Source organism: Tamandua tetradactyla, chromosome 13, assembly GCF_023851605.1.
Source record: "Tamandua tetradactyla isolate mTamTet1 chromosome 13, mTamTet1.pri, whole genome shotgun sequence".
Lineage (NCBI taxonomy): Eukaryota > Metazoa > Chordata > Mammalia > Pilosa > Myrmecophagidae > Tamandua > Tamandua tetradactyla.
Window position 1 is genome coordinate 2,277,211 of NC_135339.1, and position 5,627 is coordinate 2,282,837.

Genomic DNA, 5,627 nt, shown 5'->3' on the forward strand with positions numbered 1-5,627 from the left:
ATAAGCAAAACAAAATACAAATTTCTCATTGCAAATGAAACTGAAAAGCTAATATGAGACTTAAGTTTTAAGTCAGGGCACTTAACTGGATAGAAACATCACTGTGATTTTTTTCCTATCTCTTACAACCACATATGTAAGTATATACAATACATTTTTGTACATTGCCAGAGACATTTTAGGGCAGTATTTGTATTAAAACCGCATCCACCATAAATAGCATGTTATGTTCTTCTTATATCCTTTAATTCTTGTCTTACTTGCTGAGGTTTCTTTTGCAGGGTAAGTTATGAATTACCAAAGTACAACTTAACCATCTTTTTAAAAATTAATCATATTTATTCAGTTAATTATTAATCTGTTATAAAAGTCTTCACACAAAGGCAGAAAAAAAGGTACTGTTATTCTATGTACATCTCTATAAACCTGCTGTGCTATGAGGTGATAAACCTACCAGACTTCATGCCAGTTTATTTGAAGAATATTATACTTTTCCCTTTAACAACTATTTTTGTGAGTTTACAAGGTAAAAATTTACAGAATATTTGGTAGTATATGTTCTGATAAGGTTACATCAACCTGTGCTTTGCCAGCTATCCAGTCTGATGGGTCTCCACTCAAGGCTAGATATAATTTATAATTCACCCCAATCCCCTTCCCCAAATATACACAAGAACCTTAAAATCTTACAAATGGATGAATAAAGTCAATAAGTAGTTTTGCTTTAAAATTTTTTGAAGATTCATAGTTGAGTTGAAAGAAAGAAAGTTTCTTTTTGCATGGTTAAATCATCTTTCCTTTTTTCCTTTACAGCATTCCGTTTGGTGATCCTCCTAGATCTGGGCTATTTCAAATAATATTTTTCCAGCTTGGCTGACTATGCATCTGTATTAGTTAGGGTTCTCTAGAGAAACAGAATCAACAGGGAACACTTGCAAATATAAAATTTATAAAAGTGTCTCACGTGACGGCGGGAATGCAGAGTCCAAAATCTGCAGGGCAGGCTGTGAAGCCAACGACTCCGATGGAGGGTCTGGATGAACTCCACAGGAGAGGCTTGCCAGCCGAAGCAGGAATGGAACCTGTCTCCTCTGAATCCTCCTTAAAAGGCTTCCCGTGATTGGATTAAGCATCACTCTTTGTAGAAGACACTCCCCTTTGGCTGATTACAAATGGAATCAGCTGTGGATGCAGCTGACAAGATCATGATCTAATTCTATGAAATTTCCTCACTGCAACAGATGGGCCAGCACTTGCCCAACCAGATGAACAGTTACCACAACTTGGCCACGCTGACACATGTCCCTGACCATGACAGCATCCAATATATGTATTTGTGCAAAGTAGTCATGTGAGTTTGAATCTCGTGCATGGTTATCTTTCTCTGAGCAGGCTCAGCCATATCACTTTCTTCTGACCATGTAATTGGCACCGGGTGTATAATAAAGCAATGTGAGGACATTTGTTCTGGCAGCAGATCTCGTCAATCAGTAAAGGTCTCTCAACCCAAGATTTATGAGTAACACTTTTCTAAACATTGCTGATAAAGTTGTGTTGACTCAGAGCTAAGACTTTTCCTCTGATTTTGGAAACAATTTTGCTCTTATCTTCAGTTAGACAATGTTCCATCCAGTACATGCTGCGTAACAATTGCCATACTGAACCTGTACCAACTGCTCTGTACATTGATGGAGTTCTAAGGAAGGTAAGGTCTGTTCTTCAGTGTAATTCCCTAGGTTATGCTGAATTACTCTGCAGCCGTAAGGATGAGTTCAAAGTACCCATACTTGTCCTTTGAGAGTGCCAGTGATAAATTGTAGCCATTGTGGCTGAACACAATACATTTTCGTACAACATGGTTTCCATTCTGATCTTTCACATATTTGAGTATATGACCTTCCAGCCCCTTCACCAAATCACTTCTGGTCAGAGGAAGTACAATTTAATGTTCTTTTAATAACATAGTGACTACAAATACAAGTAGCCAGGGCTAATTTTTGTTTGTTTGTTTGCTGTATGGCAGGGTCACATTTCATTCTATTTCCATGTGAGGAGCCCATTATTGCAGCACCATTTGTTGAATTCTTTTGTTTTGTTTGTTTTTGTTGGTTTCTTTGTTTTATTTGCTTGGGAAGTGCATGGGCTGGGAAACAAACCCAGGTCTCCTGCATGGCAGGCAAGAATTCTACCACTGAACTGCCCTTGCTTCCCCAGCCAGGACTAATTTTAAATCCAAACTCCAAAGCTCAAAATTATTCTGTATAGCATAGTTGTCAAAAACATCCCACCAATAATTGATAGGCTGCCTATCTGATGTTAAGCTGGAGTAGCCCTCTCTAGCTTTTGCTGTATGAATCTAGAACCATGCTGGTCTTGAGAGAATTCAAGTATGTGTTCAGTCAAGACCCTAAATTGAAGGTTTGGGAAGTGGTTATTTCTGACAACTTCCAATAATCTACTTCAGCCAGAACACAAAATATCAGACATAGTCCATTGATGCCATGGGGGAAAGAGCTGACTATTGGAGTTAAATAGACAGATAAATGCTTGAATGCTTGAAGCATTCCATATTTTACTTCTGTCCCAGGTGCTGTGGCGATATAGTGACCACTACCATTTACTGCTCCTCATAATGAACCAAATCCAGTAAGAGCTGAGCCTATAGCAGCACACAAAGAGCTACTACTTCCAAAGCCAAGATCTGTACTTCCAGGTTGAACAGGTCCATGAGAAAACAAAGAACTGCTTGGGGAGTTATTAGTCAAAGGACTGCTCCCATAAAATGAATTTGACTGCAGATTAATGCTTGGATGCTCCTGCTGCTGCTGCTGCTGCTGCTGCTGCTGCTGTGGTGGCTGAGTGTCAATTGGCCGAAACTGACCATTTGTGGTGCCTGTAAGACTATTTGCAGTTCCTCCAGCTGCTGCTTCAGCTGTAAAAATAAATGGAAGGACATTCTATGTTCATTGGTTAAGAAGACTAAATATAGTGAAGATGTCAATTCTACCCAAAGCAATTTATAGATTCAATGAAATCCCAATCAAGATTCCAACAACCTTCCAGAAGAAGAGGAAAAGCCAATCATCAAATATATATGGAAGGGTAAGTGGCCCTGAATAACTAAAGCCATCTTGTAAAAAGAAGAATGAAGAAGACAAATACTTCCTGATCTTAAAACTTATTACAAAGTCCCAGTAATCAAAACAGAAGCTTGTGCTCCTGCTGAACTAATTAAAACAGGTGCTAGAACCATTAATCGAACTGGAGCTCCAAGGCCAGCTCTTGCTCCAGGGCCAACCACTAAGGCACCCTTCTGATCACAAAAGGCAGTTGGAGGACGGGCCATGGTGGCTCAGCAGGCAGACTTCTTGCCTGCCATGCCAGAGACCTGGGTTCGATTCCCGGTGCCTGCCCATGCAAAAAAAGAAATGCAGTTGGAGCTAGTACTTGAATGGCTAGCATCCTCATGGCAAAGCTCTGTCCAAAAGCCAACACATTGGATTTGTTGTTGCAGCTGCTGCAAGTGATTCTGCCTGCTGCCCTTGCTGACCCTGAATGGAGGTAAAAGGGCGCTGACTGCTCCAGCACAGAGAACATGCTGCTGTCTAGGCTGAGCTTGTAATGCTGCTTGGTGATTTGCTGTGTTGTTGCTGCAGCTGCAGCTTGTTGCTGGAATAGACCAGCTGGATATACCCCCTCATGGAGCACCATCCTACTGAGGTGGAAGCACTGTTGGACCTGTTGATGTTGCTGCTGCAGCCAGTCCTGCTGCAGTGTATGGATCAGTCCCTGGAGAGGAAGCACTGATAATAAATGGATTAGGCACAAATGCAGCTGGAGCAAGGCCTGCTGTGAACACACCTATTTGTGGCTGCTGAGCAGCAGCTGATGCATATTGCTGCAGTAGAGCTGCAGTTAGCTGCCGAGCTGTTAGTGCGTTAGTCCTTAAAGAGCTGCTGCTGAGAATTGTAGTGAAAAATGGCAATGGTGGCTCCTGAGGAGTCCATTTGTTTCTGACTACCAGAAGTCAGACTGTACAGGATCCAGACCAACTTGTTCCATGGCATCCAGATTCTGAGTTTCACGATACGAAAATTCCTCAACAAGTAGTTTGTTAGCTGTAGGATTAGGAAGAGGCTTAAATCCTTCTGAGGGATTAGTATTAGAGCCCAGATGCTCAGGGACTCCAGTTGGAGAGGCTTGACAACATCCAGGAGTACATTTAAAATATTTGCAACTGACATGCATTCCATTCAGCAAACCTCTGCCACTTATTCTAGAATCATCATCATCTCCTTTAAGATCTCTGTTTTGGTCTTTCCTAAAGGAAAAAACTTTGCCTTTTTGATCTCAATTTCCAGATCCATCTGTTTATCTCTAGTGTCAAAAGTTCCCTTTCTAAATTGAGAATCCAATTTATAGAAGGAGAGGAACTGAATATGTATTCTACCATGCTCACACCAATGCCTCTGCTTTCAGATTGCAGAGATGGTATTGCATTTACTTCACTGTTTACACAAAAACTTGGTCCAGATCTCTGTACTATAATATGTGGGGCATTGAATGGTGAGAAGTTTCCCATGCAGTCTCTCTCTGTTCATCATCCATGAGAAATATGCTTTTTCATCCCTCTTTTGTTGAATCATCTGGTGTCTAAAACTTTTGGCAAAAGTACTCTGATTCCCTGAGACTAATGCAAGGGCTTGAAAATCATGATTCATTTCACCCACAAATCAGGCCTTACTAACAGCACCTGGCAAGTTGTAAGTAGGCTCTTTTGGTGAGTAGGATCTTAAATTGAGATGTGACCCACCTCATTCAGAGGGGATCTTAATCCTCTTACTGGAGTCCTTTATGGGAAGATAAAATACAGAAGACACAGGAAAGAACCCAGAGAAGCTTAGAGAGAGGGTCATACAGAAGTTAAAAGAGACAGAAGCTAAAAGAGAGAAACACCAGAAGCTCAGAGAGGAAGCTACTGAAGCTAGAAGCTGAAAGCGATGTAACTTGGGAGAGAAGGAGAGACAGGCAAATGTGCCATGTGCCTTCCCATGTGACAGAGGAGTTGAGAATCCTGGCAGCCTGTATCATCCTGTGGATGCCTTGATTTGGTGATTTTCAAAGCCTCAGAATTGTACACTTGTAAGTTAATAAACACCCATTGTAAAAACCAACCCATTTCTGATATATTACATTTCAGCAGCTTTAGAAAACTTAAGCAGGGTTTGGTACTAGAAGAATGGGGGTACAAAAATGCTTTATAAATGCTTTATAAATGCTTTACAAATGCTTTACAAACAGCTTTATAAATGGGCAGAGGGAGGCTTCTGGTCAAATTATGAGATGCTTGATAGAAAAGGCCTAGATTGCTTGGAAGAGACTGTTGGTAGAAATATGGACGCTAAATGTATTTCCAATGAGGCCTTAGACAGAAATGATGAATGTGTCATTGCCAACAAGAAGAAAGGGGATCCTTGTTTTAAAGTGGCTGAGAATTTAGCAAAACTGAGCACCTGATGAAGGATGGAAGGCAAAGTTCAAAAATGATGAGCTTGGATTTAGCTGAGATTTCCAGGTTAAATGTAGAAAATACGGCCTGGTTTCTCCTTGCAGCTTATAGTAAAATG

General features: G+C 40.8%; 1 pseudogene; it reads right to left on the minus strand.

The window, feature by feature from the left end:
* Positions 1-807: 807 nt before the first annotated feature.
* On the minus strand, positions 808-4,721 carry LOC143654602 (pumilio homolog 2-like; annotated as a pseudogene).
* Positions 4,722-5,627: the final 906 nt, after the last annotated feature.